The sequence below is a fragment of the Saccopteryx leptura genome, chromosome 1 (genome assembly GCF_036850995.1).
Source record: "Saccopteryx leptura isolate mSacLep1 chromosome 1, mSacLep1_pri_phased_curated, whole genome shotgun sequence".
Taxonomy (NCBI): Eukaryota; Metazoa; Chordata; class Mammalia; order Chiroptera; family Emballonuridae; genus Saccopteryx; species Saccopteryx leptura.
In genome coordinates, this window is record NC_089503.1 from 381,073,882 (window position 1) to 381,091,340 (window position 17,459).

At 42.2% G+C, this 17,459-nt stretch overlaps 1 protein-coding gene across 1 annotated transcript in view; it reads right to left on the reverse strand.

Annotated features, from left to right (window-relative positions):
* DNAH8 (dynein axonemal heavy chain 8) overlaps positions 1-17,459 on the reverse strand; it is a 313,181-nt gene that overhangs the window by 22,803 nt on the left and 272,919 nt on the right. The window lies entirely within an intron of this gene.

The following is a 17,459-nucleotide window of genomic DNA, read 5'->3' on the forward strand; positions in this document are numbered from 1 at the left end:
GCTACTACCCCACACCTACAGAATGGTTATAATAAAAAACCCCCAGACGATAACAAGTGTTGACAAAGATGCGGAGAAACAAACCCAATACATTGCTGGAGGGCACTGTGAAGCGGTGTGCACACTTTGGAAAACAATTTGGTAGGTTTCTAAAATGTTAAGAATAGATTAATCATATGATCCAATAATTATATTCCTAGTTATCTATCAAGAGTAATAAAAAAGACATGTCTACAAAAAGACTTGGACATGAATGCTTATAGCAGCATTATTTATAATAGCTAAAATGGAAAATTACCTAAATGCCTATCAATTGGTGAATGGATAAACAAAATGCAGTCTACTTCTGGTCAAGATGGAGGTATAGGTAAGCAAAAATGAACCCAAAAGGGTGCACACCAAGACACATCATAATTAAAATGCCAAAGGTTAAAGACAAAGAGATTTCTTAAAAGCAGTAAGACAAAAGCAGTCAATCACCTACAAGGAAGCTCCCATAAGACTGTCAGCCGATTTCTCAACAAAAACTTTGCAGGCCAGAAGGGAGTGGCATGAAATATTCAAATCAAAGACCTACAAGCAAGACTACTGTACCCAGCAGAGCTATCATTCAGAATCAAAGGACAGACAGTTTTCCAGACAAGAAGAAGGTCGAGTTCATCATCACCAAACTAGTATTACATTGAATGTTAAAGTGTTCTCTTTCAGAAGAAGAAGGGGGAAAAAAGGACAAACTATACAAAAAATAATAAGGCAATAAATACATATCAACAATTAAATCTAAAAAACCAAATAAATAAATAAATAAGCAGAATAGAAACAGACTCATAGATTCACAGAACATTTTGACAGTTGCCAAATGGGAGCAGAGTGGGGGAACAGGTGAGAAATGTGATGGGATTAGGAAGTACAGCTTGGTTGATACAGAGTAGACATGGGATGCAAAGCACAGCACAGGGAATATAGTCAATAATATTCTTTTCTTTTTAAAAAAATATATTTTAGTGAGAGGAGAGGAGGCAGAGAAACAGACCTCACAGGTGGCCCCACTGGATTCCACCCTTGCAAGCCCACTAGGGGGCGATGCTCTGTGGTTGCTCCTTTGCTCAGCAACCAAGCCATTTTTTTAGTGCCTGAGGTGGAGGCCACTGGAGCCGTCCTCAGCACCCAAGGCCAACTTGCTCGAACCAATTGAGCCATGGCTGTAGGAGGAGAAGAAAGAGAGAAAGAGAGAGAGAGAGAGAGAGAGAGAGAGAGAGAGAAAAGAGGGGAGGGAGTGGAGAAGCAGATGGTCTTTTCTCCTGTGTGCCCTGACCAGAAATCAAACCCAGGACATCCACTCACCAGGCCAATGCTCTACCATTGAGCCAAATGGCCAGGGCAATAATATTCTAATAACTAAATAACTATGTGTGGTGTCAGATGGGTATGAGACTTAATAGGATGCTCACTTAGTCAGTTATATAATATCTAATCACTGGGTTGTACACCTGAAACTAATACAATTTTGCATGTCAACTACGTAATTGAAAAATAAAACATGGTTAAAAAGAAAGAAAATGTGGCCTAGTCATATATTGGAATACTATTTAGCAATAAAAAGCAATGAAGTCCAGATCCATGCTACAACATGAATGAGCTTCAAACACATTAGGCTGAATGAAAGACTCTGTACACAGAGACCACACAGTATGTGATTCCATTTGTAGGAAATGTCTGGAAAAGGCAAATCTGTAGAAACAGAAAGTAGAATCCCCTGGCAGCCTGAGGCTAGGGGTGGGAATGGGAACTGATTACAAATGGCACAAGGATTCTTTTGGGGTGACGGAAATGTGCTAAAATTATATTGTGGTGATGGTTGCACAACCCCGTCAAGTCCCTAAAAGCCACCGAACTATCTATTTGAAATGAGTGAACTTAAGGTGGGGAAATTATACTTCCATGAAGCTGTGTTTCCAGTCAAAGGAGGGCAAAGGAAGATGCTTTCAGAGAAGCACAGAGGAGTTTACCGCTAACAGGCCTTCACTGAAGAAAACTCGAAGACTCTACGTCAGAAAGGAGAAGAACTCTGACGGAGGCATGAGGTGTAGAAAAGAATGGGTCAGACTGGGTGAGAGAGGTGGAGGGACTGAGAAGTGCAAATTGGCAGTCACGGGACAGTCACGGGGAGGTGAGTAAAGCACAAGGAATGTAGTCAATACTACTGCGAGAACTGCGTGTGGTCCGAGGCGGGGCCCTGGAGATGCTGGGCGTGTATTTCACACTGGAACAATGAGTAAAGGACGTGGCTGTCCGACCACTAAGCTGTACACCTGAAACCAAGACAAAATAACCCTGAGAGAAAAGAGTAACAAACATTAAAAAAAAGGAGAGGTCAACGCATGGGCAAATCTAAATAAACACTGTGGGGTAAAAGAATAATTGTATGCTTAATTGGGGTTAGTAAAAAGAAAAAAGATAAAACTAAAATACTGAAATGTCAAGACAGAAATGACTGTAGTTAAAGTTAGCTAAGAGGTTTCGATTGGAAGGAGTGTGAAAAGATTGATTTTAGGCTTGATTTAAAATGCATGTTAAAATGTCTAGGCGTAACCAGTAAAAAAAAAAAAAGAAAAAGAAAAAAGAAAAGAAAAAAATAGAAATAAAGCATCTATCTTATAAACTGGCAGAGGGGGAAGAGTAGAATAAGAAAAAAAACTATTCAGTGAAAAGTCAAAATGGAGGAAAAAGGAAACAGAAATAGTGGGGCAAAAAAGCAACATTATTTATTTATTCTTTCTATTTCATACACAGGTTACAAATGCTCTGTACTTACTCAATAGGTTTTTTGTTTGTTTGTTTGTTTTTACAGAGAGAGTCAGAGTGAGGGATAGACAGGGACAGACAGACAGGAACGGAGAGATGAGAAGCATCAATCATTAGTTTTTCATTGTGCATTGCGACACGTAGTTGTTCATTGATTGCTTTCTCATATGTGCCTTGACCACGGGCCTTCAGCAGACTGAGTAACCCCTTGCTTGAGCCAGCGACCTTGGGTCCAAGCTGGTGAGCTTTATTTTTTTTTTTTGCTTAAACCAGATGAGCCCATGCTCAAGCTGGTGACCTCGGGGTCTTGAACCTGGGTCCTCAGCATCCCAGTCTGACACTCTATCCACTGCGCCACTGCCTGGTCAGGCTCAATAGGTATTTTAAAAAAAACCAAACAACAATCAGACAAATGTACAAAGATGTATGTCCAAGACTGTTGATCACAGCATTGGTAGTAACTCCTGGTGAGGCACTATAGAAATCTAGACAGCAGTAAAAACGATGATGTGGCTCTATGTTCATTATTGAATTGAGATTACCGACTAAGGCAGCATGGTACAAAAAGACCCAGTTACAGGAGGGTCAGTTGTTGAGAATGCCGTGGGAACAGGCACCGAGGAAACCCACAGCATTTTAACAGTGGGCTTTGTGTATGCTGAGCTTCTACTTCAGTGATTGTGTTCTATTTTCTGTACTGGTTCTTCTTCTCAATAAGGAAGTATGATTTTTCTAATAAAGAGGACTGAAACCATTTGCATTTTGAAAAATAAAGAGAAAACCCCGAGAAGCAAATGTCTAGCATCCTCATCCTTAACTGCTCTTTAGAACATCCGCAGAGAGGAATTAGTGGCCAATGTTTTAGGTTGCCTGAAATGCACCTTACAAATCCCTGCTAATTTTTATGCCCTGCCAGAAGGGCCCCCTCCTGTCCTTTCTCACAGCGTATGGAAGGAGCAGTCACACCCTCTCTCTCTTTATCCCGAGGTGTGAATTAAACAACCTTTTCTGGGAATGGCCTTACTAACAGGCAGAACACTAAGGAGCTCCTGTTAACGTCATCCAGGCTTCTTTGCTTATGAAAAAGCTGCGTTTTGTGCAAACTGGGGAATTCTGAATTGTTCAGTTGACCTTTCATTTATTTAGGAAACCAGATTAAGAGTGGAGGGGATGCTTCTGTCTTCAGTATTTTTACTTGATTATCAGGTAGAATACGCATCTGGACCCAAACCTGTGTTCCCTAACAACTGCATCTTTTCCAAAGTCCCAGCTAAGCTAACACGCCTGCCACCATGCCCGACATGCTGGGATTGCAGTCAAATAATGCACAGTGATTACGGGGGTCCTGCGTCAGACCCAGTAAATGTTCATAACCTCAACCCGAGTTGGAGAATTAACTCCAATTACTTTTAAAGTTAAAAATTTTACAGTAAAGACCAATAACCTAAAAACTGATTTTTAATAAGTTAAAATTGTTTTGTATAATTTTATTTATTTATTTTGGTGACAAGAGGGAAGATAGTGAGGCAGACTCTCACATGCACCCTGACCAGGATCCACATGGCAACCCCATCTTGGACCAACGCTCTAGTACTGAGCTATTTTTAGCACCTGAGGCTGAGTGCTCCAACTGAGCTAGCCTCAAGGCCTGGGGTCACTCAAACCAATCAAGCCACTGGTTGCAGGAGGGGAAGAGGGAGAGGAGGGGAAGAGGGAAGGGGAGAGAAATAGATGCTCGCTTCTCTTGTGTGCCATGACTGGGAGTCTAACCCAGGAAGTTCATATGTCAGACTGACACTCTTAACCACTGAGACACTGGCCAGGGGCTATTTATAACTTTTTGGTGAGCAACTTTTACTTAGAAGTTGGGGTTTTAAAATATCTCAAAAGACATTTATTTAAAAAGTTGAAACACAATTGAACATATGAATAGAGAACAAAACCTTCGTGTAAAATAGCAAAGGCCTTTGCAATCCACTACTGTTTTCTTCATTACTGATTTTTGTAGTATGGTGTTATCCCACTTTTTAAAGATCATATAAGTAAAGAAAAAATACAAATCACATTGTCCTGTGCAGACCCACAGCTTCCCCCTTTGATATAATACAGGGTGGGCCAAAAGGAGGTTTACAGTTGTAATACACGAAACACAGTTTCTCCTTGTATTATTATTTATTAATTATATTATTTTCCATATGAGCAACTGTAAATCTACTTTTCCCCACCCCGTGTATAATAATAGCTGGTGTCTTATGAAAGTAGCTGGTTCTGGCCAGTTTGCTCAGTGGACAGAGTGTCGGCCAGTCAGGGCACACATGAGAAATGACCATCTGCTTCTCTCCCCCTCCCTCTCCCCCTTCCGTCCCCCTTCCACAGCCAGTGGCTTGACTGGTTCCAGCTTCAGCCCCGGGCACTGAGGACAGCTCAGAATTCAGCATTGGCCCCAGACGGGGGTAGGGGTGTTGCTGGGTAGATCCTGGTCGGGATGTATGCTGGAGTCTGTCTCGCTATCTATCCTCCTCTCACTTAAAAAAAAATAGCTGACATGACAACAATATGAAATTATCAACAGTCAAGGATCCACGTGATTACACAACAGAAATGTACTGAGAAATGTCAATGTGTATGTGATTCACACCACTCCATGATCTCCCCCTGGCATTACATTCTAGCATCCAGTGAAGACGATTATATGGGTGAACACTATGTCAGCGAAGGGGCAGGTGACACCACCGCTGACCTTCACGGAGAGCCATGAAACACCAGGCAAGTCTGCATAACGGCAAGTCTCTGACCTGATCATGAGCTCCATGTATCCAAATATCTGCTGACCTCTAGAGCTCTGTTTCTCAAATCCAGACCTAGCTTGTGTTATTTCCTCCTTTTCCTCCACCTGAACCGTTCCTGGTCCCGGGTCCTTGAATGACACCAGTGTCTCCACTGTGCGGCCGAACCCACGGACCTCAGAGCCGGCCTCCTCCTTGATGTCCCTCCCGGCGCCTCCTGGTGTCCTGTCCTATTTCCTAATCATGTCTAGCATCCATCGAGGAATGTCAGCCTCCTCCTCCTTACTGCCTGTAGAACGGTCCCAGCCTCTTTCACATGACGCCCCGCCTCTTCCAAGCCAGTCTCTGCACGCACACCAGCATCACCGGCAGGCTGCTGTTCTCTGCAGCCTCTGCTCACCCAGCTCTGGGCACACTGGACTCGGCTCCCCGGACGTACCACACATCTCTACGTCTCCGCGCCCCTCCTTGGAGAGTCCCTGCCTGCGCCCCCACTGTGCTCAAGTGTCTTGTGCTTTTTTTAAACAGTTCTTTTATTTTTTAATTCATTTTAGAGAGAGAGTGAGAGACTGAGAGAGAGAGAGAGAGAAGGGAGGAGAGAAGCAGGAATCATCAACTCCCATATGTGCCTTGACCAGACAAGTGCAGGGTTTTGAACCAGCGACCTCAGAGTTCCAAGTCGACGCTTTTATCCACTGCACCACCGACAGGTCAGGCCAAGTGTCTTATTATTTATTTATTTATTTATTAATTTATTTTTATCTTATTTTTATTAATTTTAATGCAGTGACATTGATAAATCAGGGTACATATGTTCTGAGAAAACATCTCCAGATTATTTTGACATTTGATTATGCTGCATACCCCTCACCCAAAGTCAAATTGTCTTCCGTCACCTTCTATCTGGTTTTCTTTGTGCCCCTCCCCTCCCCCCACTCCCTCTCTCTCCTTCCTCCCCCCCTCCCCGCCCCCCAGCCCCCACACCCCCGTTACCATCACATTCTTGTCCATGTCTCTGAGACTCATTTTTATGTCCCATCTATTTATGGGTTCATATAGTTCTTAGTTTTTTCTGGTTTACTTATTTCAATCTGTATAATGTTATCAAGGTCCATCCATGTTATTGTAAATGATCCAATCTCATCATTTCTTATGGCTGAGTAGCATTCCATACTATATATGTACCAAAGCTTTTTAATCCACTTGTCCTCTGACACACACTTGGGCTGTTTCCAGATCTTCAGTATTGTGAACAATGCTGCCATAAACATGGGGGTGCATTTCTCCTTCTGGAACAGTTCTATGGTGTTCTTGGGGTATACTCCTAAAAGTGGGATAGCTGGGTCAAAAGGCAGTTTGATTTTCAATTTTTTGAAGAATCTCCATATTGTTTTCCACAGAGGCTGCACCAGTCTGCATTCCCACCAGCAGTGCAGGAGGGTTCCCTTTTCTCCACATCCTCGCCAGCACTTATTCTGTGTTGTTTTGTTGATGAGCGCCATTCTGACTGGTGTGAGGTGATATCTCATTGTGGTTTTAATTTGCATTTCTCTAATGATTAGTGATGTTGAGCATTTTTTCATATGCCTATTGGCCATCTGTATGTCCTCTTTGGAGAAGTGTCTATTCATTTCTTTTTCCCATTTTTTGATTGTATTGTTTGTCTTTCTGGTGTTGAGATTTACAAGTTCTTTATAAATTTTGGTTATTAACTCCTTATCAGATGTACTGTCAAATATGTTCTCCCGTTGTGTAGTTTGTCTTTTTATTCTGTTCTTATTGTCTTTGGCTATGCAAAAGCTTTTTAGTTTGATATAGTCCCATTTGTTTATCCTGTCTTTTATTTCACTTGCCCGTGGAGATAAATTAGCAAATATATCGCTGCGAGAGATGTCGGAGAGCTTACTGCCTATGTTTTCTTCTAAGATGCTTATGGTTTCACGGCTTACATTTAAGTCTTTATCCATTTTGAGTTTATTTTTGTGAATGGCGTAAGTTGGTGGTCTAGTTTCATTTTTTTACAGGTAGCTGTCCAACTTTCCCAACACCATTTATTAAAGAGGCTGTTTTTACTCCATTGTATTTCCTTACCTCCTTTGTCAAATATCAGTTGTCCATAGAGCTGTGGGTTTATTTCTGGGTTCTCCGTTCTGTTCCATTGATCTATGTGCCTGTTCTTATGCCAGTATCAGGCTGTTTTGAGTACAATGGCCTTGTAGTATAGATTGATATCAGGAAGTGTGATACCTTCCCCTTTATTCTTCTTTTTTAAGATTGCTGAGGCTATTTGTGTTCTCTTTTGGTTCCATATAAATTTTTGGAATATGTGATCTATATCTTTAAAGTATGTCAATGGTATTTTAATTGGTATTGCACTGAATTTATAAATTGCTTTGGGTAATATAGACATTTTAATGATGTTTATTATTCCTAACCATGAGCACTGTATATGCTTCCACTTGTTTGTATCTTCCTTGATTTCTTTTATCAATGTTTTATAATTTTCTGAGTACAAGTCTTTAGGCTCCTTGGTTAAATGTACTCCTAGGTACTTAATTTTTTTGGTTGTAATAGTGAAGGAGATTGTTTCCTTAATTTCTCTTTCTGACTGTTCATTGTTGGTGTATAAAAATGCCTCTGATTTCTGAGTATTAATTTTATATCCTGCCACTTTGCTGAATTCACTTATCACGTCCAGTAGTTTTTTGACTGAGGCTTTAGGGTTTTCTATATACAATATCATATCATCAGCAAATAATGATAGCTTTGCTTCTTTTCCAACTTGAATGTCTTTTATTTCTTCTTCTTGTCTGATTGCTGTGGCTAGGACTTCTAGAACTATGTTGAGTAAGAGTGGTGAAAGAGGGCACCCCTGCCTTGTTCCTGATCTTAAGGGGATTGCTTTTAATTTTTGCTCATTGAGTATGATGTTGGCTGTGGGTTTGTCATAGATGGCTTTTATCATGTTGAGGCATGTTCCCTGTATTCCCACTTTGTTGAGAGTTTTGATCAAGAATGAGTGCTGGATTTTATCAAATGCTTTTTCTGCATCTATTGAAATTATCATGTGGTTTTTCTCCTTCCTTTTGTTTATGTGATGAATCACATTGATTGATTTGCGAATATTGTACCAGTCTTGCCTCCCCAGAATAAATCCCACTTGATCATGGTGTATGATTTTTTCCATATATTGTTGGATCTGGTTTGCTAATATTTTGTTGAGGATTTTAGCATCTATATTCATCAGGGATGTTGGCCTATAGTTTTCTTTCTTTGTGTTGTCTCTGCCTGGTTTTGGAATCAGAATTATGCTCGCCTCATAAAAGGAGCTTGGAAGTCTTTTTTCCTCTTGAATTTTTTGAAATAGCTTGAGAAGGATAGGAGTTAGTTCTTCTTTGAATATTTGGTAGAATTCACTTGTGAAGCCATCTGGCCCAGGACTTTTCTTTGTTGGGAGTTTTTTAATAACTGTTTCTATCTCATTTGGTGTAATCGGTCTGTTTAGGTTTTCTGATTCTTCCAGATTGATTTTTGGAAGATTGTATGTTTCAAGGAATTTGTCCATTTCATCTAGGTTGTCTATTTTTTTGGCATACAGTTCTTCATAGAATTTTCTTACAATATTTTGTATTTCTGTTGTGTTAGTTGTTATTTCTCCACTCTCATTTCTAATTTGATTTATTTGAGTCCTCTCTCTTTCTTTCTTGGTGAGTTTAGTTAAAGGTTCATCAATCTTGTTTACCTTTTCAAAGAACCAGCTCCTAGTTTCATTGATCCTCTGTATTGTTTCTTTAGCCTCTATGTCATTTATTTCTGCTCTGATCTTTATTATTTCCTTCCTTCTACTACATTTGGGCTTTACTTAATGTTCTTTTTCTAGTTCTTTTAAATACAGGGTTAAGTTGTTTATTTGAGCTTTTTCTAGTTTCTTAAAGTGAGCCTGTAGTGCTATGAATTTCCTTTTCAGTACTGCTTTCGTCGTGTCCCATAAATTTTGAGTTGTTGTATGCTCATTATCATTTGTTTCTAGGAATTTTTTTTATTTCTTCTTTGATCTCATTCTTAATCCATTCATCATTTAACAACCTGCTATTTAGTTTCCATGTGTTTGAGAATTTTGAACTTTTCTGTTGTGGTTGATTTCTAGTTTCATGCCATTGTGATCTGAGAAAGTGCTTGATATGATTTCAATCTTCTTAAATTTGTTGAGACCACTTTTGTAACCTAACATGTGGTCTATCCTAGAGAATGTACCATGAGCACTTGAAAAGAATGTATATTCTGCTGCTTTAGGGTGAACGGTTCTGAAGATGTCTATTAAATCGAGTTGATCTAGTGTGTCCTTTAAGTCTGCTGTTTCTTTGTTAATTTTCTTTCTTGAGGATCTATCTAGTGATGTTAGTGGGGTATTAAAATCCCCTACTATTATAGTATTGCTGTTGATCTCGCCCTTTAAATCCATCAAAGTCTGCTTTATATATTTAGGTGCTCCTATATTAGGTGTGTAGATGTTTATAATAGTTATATCTTCCTGTTGGATTGCTCCCTTTATCATGATGTAGTGACCTTCTTTCTCTCTTACTATATTCTTTGTTTTAAAGTCCATTTTGTCTGATATAAGTATTGCTACCCCAGCTTTTTTTTCATTTCCATTTGCATGAAATGTTTTTTTCCATCCTTTTACCTTCAGTCTAAGTGCATCTTTTGTTTTAAGGTGTGTCTCTTGTAGACAGCATATGTATGGGTCCTGTTTTCCTATCCATGCAGCTACCCTATGTCTTTTGATTGGATTATTTAATCCATTTACATTTAAGGTTATTATTGATATGTAGTTGTTTATTGCCATTTTATTCTTTAAAGCTGTATTCCTCTTTTGCTATATTCTTTTCCCACTTTGATCTGTTTACACCATGCCCCTTAACATTTCCTGCAGCATTGGTTTGGTTGTAATGAATTCCTTGAGGTGTTTTTTTTTTTTTTTTGTCTGGGAAGCTTTTTATTTCTCCTTCAATTTTAAATGATAGCCTTGCTGGATAAAGTAGTCTTGGTTGTAGGTTCTTGTTCTGCATTACTTTAAATATTTCTTGAGAAGTCTAATATCATTCTTATGGGGGCTCTTTTGTAGGTGATAGCTTCTTTTTCTCTCGCAGCTTTTAATATTTTCTCTTTATCACTTAGCTTTGGTATTTTAATTATGATGTGTCTTGGTGTAGGTTTCTTTGCATTTCTCTTTAGTGGAGTTCTCTGTGCTTCTTGAGCTTGTGAGAGTTTCTCCTGCATTAATTTAGAGAAGTTTTCAGCTATGATATGATTGAACAAAGTCTCTACCCCTTGTTCTTTCTTTTCTTCTTCAGGAACCCCTATAATGCAGATGTTATTTCTCTTTATGTTATCACAGAGCTCTCTAAGAGTTTCCTGAAACTTTTTGAGTCTCTTTTTTCTTCTCTTTCATGCCTTCATTCCAGTTGTCCTCCAACTCGCTGATTCAATCCTCAGCTCTATCCATCCTGTTTTTAATTCCTTCCATTGTGGTCTTCATTTCTGATATTGTATTTGTCATCTCCGACTGATTCTTTTTTATTATTTCAATATCCTTTTTTATACGTGCTATTTCTTTATTTAGGTGTTCATAATGACCATCCATTGTTGTTCTAAGATCCCTAAGCATCCTTACAATCATTATTTTGAACTCCGCATCCGGAAGTTTGGTTATTTCCATATCACTCAGTTCATTTCCTGGATGTTTCTCTTGTGGTTTCATTTGGTTTGCACTTCTCTGTCTTCTCATATCTATGTATTTGGGTGTTTTGTTTGTAGAGCTGGTTGAGTCTAGGCTTGGTGTTGTCTGCCTCCAGTTTTCAATTGTGTTATTTCTAGGTCTTCTTAGGTTGACATCAGCTATTATTTGTAATCCACTTTCGGATTTGGGCTGCTTTGAAGTCTTGATTTGTTTGTTTTCTTAACAGGTGATTGTCTTGTTTGCTGATCTCAGCAGGGGGCTCATTTGAAACTGTATCCAGGAATGGGGTGGGTGTAACCTGAGCTCTGCCAGTTAATCTCTCTGGGGACAGGCTGCTTTCTCAGCTTCAGTAGGGGGAGGTGTATCTCAGATCTCCATGGAGACCTGAGTTACTGCCCCTCCTCCTCACTTTCAACTGTGCCTTGTTGTGCTGATTGGAGCTGGAGAGATGTCTGGAGATCTGTGACCTGGAAGCACTTTGTATTCTCTTTTGTGGAAGGATCAGCCCCTCCCCGAGCTATGGCCGATTCCAGCATTGAATGAGTCAGCTTTTCAGGTCGTTCTCTGCATTCCTCTGCCCCTCACCATCTGTCTCTCTCTCTCCCCTTTCTTTTTGGAAAACAAGCTGGCCCTTTCAATACCGCTCATTCCCTGGTCGCCAGGCAAGTGGCTGTGAGCAGTATTTACTGCTCTTTTCCTTGGAGCCTCACCCCCCCCCCCCGTTCCTGTAAGCAAGGGAGATTCAGGCACTCCCTACCAGGTTTTGTGGCTTCCTCTTTGCTCCTTGGTTTTTGAGAGCTGTTCTTGTAGTCCAGATTTGGTTTTTCACACTTATTGTTCATAAATTAGTTTATAATCCAGTTCGGTGGTGTGAGCTGGGAGTCTGTGCATCTGCCTACTCCGCTGCCATCTTCAGGTCTCCCAACCATGTTTTTAAATAAATAAAAAAATATTATGTACTATTCACTGTTGGGGACCGAAATATAAACGGTGTTTTTATATCCAGGGGACACGTGCTGGGCCTAACTACCCATCTCACCTGCCCAGTTAACAAAGAGCTATACTTGATTATTGCTTATCCCACCCATGTTCTCCGGAAGAGGCTGGAAGCTAGTTTCTTATTGGTATAAAGTTAGATCTAAATGGTATGGTGAGGGTTGTCTTTGAGTTGTCTTGGAAACAATTGAATTGCTAATGGACCATGTTTTTTCCCTGAATAAAGATGGATGCGCTTCTGGGGGCCGCCATTGCATCGGCTTAGGAGCAGTAGAGACTGCTCGCCGTGTGGTCCTCCCGAACCCATCTTTATGTATATATCTTTAATTCTCTATCATTTATTTAATTCCATACCTTTTCCCATTTGAGGACCCCGTAACAGACTTGTCGTGGCTGGACCGTGACAATTGGTGCCCATACGTGTGGCTATCGAAAAAGGGAAAGCGGAGAGGTAATGGAACTCCCCCAGAAGTGAGCACATTGAGTAAGTTAAAGCTTTTAGAGAGTGAAGCTTTTAAGTACAGTGTGGGGGGAGAGTATAGTAATAATTTGGGAGTAAATAACTATGGGAGTCCTAGGTTCAAAAGTGAGGAACCTTTTTCTTTTTGTACAAATGTTTTTATTTGAGAATAAGTTGTTTGATCAGAATGAGGTAGAAACAGAGGAATGTAAATGTAAGAGCTTGGATTCTAAGAGTAACTTGGAAAATGGGAATATCACAGCTATGGCCATTTTAAACTTTGTGGCTCTGCAGCCCTCTGCTCCCAAAGCCTTTGTCTCAGGCTCTTGGAAATCTCGGCTCCAAAGAGCAGAAGGCTGGCCTCGCCAGGCAGGGGCGATGAGCCGAAAGCCGGTAAAGCGGCAGGGACAAGGCCTCCCATGGACTAGGGTTCGCGCTGGCCTCACAGCTTGCCCTGCCCCATGCCTCCGAGGTGAAGCGAGCAGGCGACGGCGGAGGCAGAAGTGGTGGCTTCCCAGGTCAGTGGGGCGAAAAAGACACAAATGGAGCAGGAGACAGCTCTGCCCAATGCTTGGAATTCGCGTACAAAAGGTGTGTGGCGGGGAAGGCGCGCCCCAAATACAAGGCTCCAGAGGCCATCAAGTTTCTGGTAGCACAAGCGTGAGAAGCTGTGGCAGCCACCGCCTTGAGTCCGAGCGGCCACCTGTGTGGCCCGGCCATGGTCCCCTTTTGGACGTGCAGGTGGCCACTCTCATGGGCGTCAAAGAAAGTGTGTCCCCTGGGTGCGCGCAGGTGGCAGAAGGGACGTGTCTCACCGGTAGCACAGGCCAGGTGCACAGCGCAGCCTCCTTTGCTGGAAAGTGCAGCTCCTACGAGCTCGAGGCGCAACAGCAGAGGAAGTGCCTCCAAGGCCCGGGGCCCCAAATCCCTGTGGTGGTGGTGGCGGGGGTGGCGGCTCTACCGTAGGCTGATTTTTGTGCGAGCGAGGTTGGGTTCTGCCTGGGAGCCCCAGCCCCAGGAGAGGAGCAGGAAATATTCCCCTCCCAGATAAGCTAAACCTGCCTTTCAGCAGGGGTTGAAATGAGGGATTTTGGCTGCTGGTTGTAGCAGCTATTAGAATTTATGAATGATTAGAAGACAGATGCTTTTTAAAGTTGCTATTATCTGATTTTCTTTAGTAAATAGAACTACTTAAGAGTTTGGGAAAATTACAGATTTTTCCAGTTATTCTCTTTCTCTAAACTCATTTTATTTCTTTACTGTTCTATGCCTGAAATGAGAGCGAAGGTAATGCCTGTTTGGATGTGGCTAAACAGAATCTCATAAACGGCTGTTCTCAAACCTTTTCAAGAGAGTTCTGTTTAGTTTCTATCCTTTTGTTCCTATCATAATAGCCCTGCATAAGAATCAAGCAGGCCACGTTCTAATCTCTAAAATCCTGGTTTCTCTCTGATTTGTCTACCTCGTCTGATCCTTGTTTGTGTTTGGTCTTTGTTTAATGTTGTCTAAATGTGATATTTTAAGTTCTTGCATGCAAACATTGGAAATGATGGCTTTAATATTGAAAAAATAAAATAATATCATCCCTACAAATTTTTAATTTTAAATGGAACAAATATAGCGTGCTCATTTAAATTTAAATTTAAATAGAATGGAATGTGGATCCTAAAGACTTGCTAATTTTGACTAAACTGCTTCAAACTGCAGGCTGCTACTGCAGCTACAGAGCTTGAAGCAGAGATTTACCTAACAAAGGTGTCGATTTTTGTTAATAATATAGGAAAATAATGAAAGCCACCCTAGAATTTTCCAGATTTAATGTGCTCTTTAACTTGCCTGTTAATTAATGGGGTAGAAATGTTTTAATAAGTATGGAAATGTTACTTAAAAATGCATTTACTATATTTTGTTAGAAGTTAACATAAAGACAAGTATTTCTTACAATTTTGAAGTAAAGGTATTATAAAGTGTGCTCAACAAATGCTTAAAGGTCAATTATAAATAATCATAAAAAGGGGGGAAGGAGTCATATCCTGGAACTCCTGCAAATCTATTTTATCATGCTGTTTACTTAAAATTTTTTTTTTCTTTTGAATGCTGAGGTACAGGTTTATTCAGCAGCTGAGAGACTCTGGAATCCTATAGGAGATGCCAAACTTCTTTTCTTTCTCCTGCAAACTTCTACCCTCTTTTATTTGATCCAGCTGATAATGCTGTTTTGTCTTTTTCCAATCAGCTCTAGATATACGGGAAAAGTTTATATAGGCAGATGGGGGCCCTCAAACCTCTCAACAAGATCTTCTGAGCATGGCTTTTAAGGTCTATAATGACCAAGAGAGGAACAGAAAAGGCAGACAGAGCCCAAAAAGAGATCAGGCAAAATACCAGCATTTGGCATACGCTCATAAAGTCTCCAATGCCCCAAAGGGGCTTCATAGGACTTCCATCAGGGCCCTGCTTCAAGAGTGGAAAGGAAGGTCATTGAGCTAAAGCCTGCCAGGCTTTTTGGCCCCCACCAGGGAGATGCCTTTGCTATGGGAAAAAGAGACACTGGAAGGTACGCTGCCCCCTCATTCCTCCAAGGGAGGGTTCAGTCTCTTCCAGCCCTGCTCCGGCTACCTGTGACCTGACCTTGCCAGCCTACTGGGGCTTGCCACTGAAGACTAAAGGTGCCCAGGGCCATTGGCCCCATCTCACGTCGCTGTGGACGAGCCTAGGGTATTTCTTCCAAGTAGCAGGTAAACTGATCTCCTTTCTTATGGATACAAGGGCCACTTACTATGCCTTGCCTGACTATTCAGGTTTTTATTCATCCCTCAAAGATCTCTGTTGTGGGTGTTGATAGTCTTATTTTCTGCTGCTTTGTTTAATATATAGTGTTTCCTTTATTCCTCTTGCCTCAATGCCTCATGCCTATTTTAGGCTGGGACTTGCTCCTAATTTAGACAAATTTACCTCTGCCACCCAGCATAGTGTATCCCCAGGTTTTCTTCACCATGCCATGGTTGCAGAGCTCCAGGGAAAGGCACCCTGGGTTCACCTCTCCAGTTTAAAGAAAACAGAAGCTCCGTCTCCATACGTGCTGCAGACGGCTTTTCCAGTCTACCTGAATTGTTACCGACTAGAGTCCATTGGGACTTGGACTCTAGATGCAAAGCATGGAAATGTGACCACAACTCCAGTGCCTTGTGGACTTTCCCTGAATGTGTGTGACTCCTGCTCCTTGGGACACTTCTTAGACCTAAGTGGGGTTGGGTTACATTTACAAATAATATGAAGTAGTGATGGTGTCAACATGGACTTGGTGAAATTATATTAACATATTAAGGGCATTTAAGACTAAGAATTTTATTTTAGATCCTGTTGTATTAGTTAAGACTTTGCTTGATAATCTAATAGGCTTTAATCACTTCATTATATTAGGACACTTGTTATAGTATCTGTTAGCATTGGCTATTTTAATATTGTTGTTTATTTTATATTTTTCCAGTCTGCCTCCAAATCCGAACATGGCAATTCAGATAAGTATGAATCACAACACATGAATTTGAAGGTTTAATAAATACAAAAGGGGGATCTGTTGGGGACCGAAATATAAACAGGGTGTTTTTATATCCAGGGGACAGGTGCTGGGCCTAGCCACCCATCTCACCTGCCCAGTTAACAAAGAGCTATACCTGATTACTGCTTGTCCCACCCATGTTCTCCGGAAGAGGCTGGAAGCTAGTTTCTTATTGGTGTAAAGTTAGATCTAAATGGTATGGTGAGGGTTGTCTCTGAGTTGTCTTGGAAACAACTGAATTGCTAATAGACCATGTTTTTTTCCCTGAATAAAGACGGTTGTGAGTGACGTCACGGAAATGGCGCCGTGAGCAGCGCGTCCGACAGATCTCCCCAAAATCTCAACAAATTTATCAACTAGAAACAGAAAAAATTATCCTCGGAGCATTCTGGACTTCCACACACACACTGAAAGCAGAGGGACTGTTGCCCAGGACGGAGTACACCTGTGGTGAGTTAACCCACACGTGCAGCTGCCCGCCCGCACTCGGGGACGGCAGCCTGGGCACTGGCGGCCATCCCAGCATACCCTGAGAAGCTGCGCGCGGCCCCCCGTGCCGCGATCCGACCACTGGCGCGACGAGAAACCGCACGCCCGGTGCCGCGATCCAGAGAGGCCCCGTCCACTGGTGTGCTGAGAAACCGCACGTACCCCCGTGCCGCGGTCCCCGGCCACTGGCGTGCGGAGAAACCGCGCGCACCCCCGTGCCGCGGTCCCCGGCCACTGGAGTGCTGAGAAACCGTGCGCGCGCCCGGTCCCCGTCCACTGGCGTGCTGAGAAACCGCGCGCACCCCCGTGCCGAGGTCCCCGTCCACTGGCGTGCGGAGAAACCGCGCGCACACCCCGTGCCGCGGTCCCCGTCCACTGGCGTGCGGAGAAACCGCGCGCACCCCCCGTGCCGCGGTCCCCGTCTACTGGCGTGCTAAGAAACAGCGGGCGCGCCCGGTCCCCGTCCACTGGCGTGCTGAGAAACCGCGAGGGCGCCCCGTGCCCTGCGGGCGCCAAGGCTGTCCTTCCTAGTCAGGAGATTCTCTCCGCGGGCGGGGCACCTCACCCAGCCATTCAAGCTAACAATCAAGCGTTGGGGGAGGGGCGGAACAGGCAGCCTGA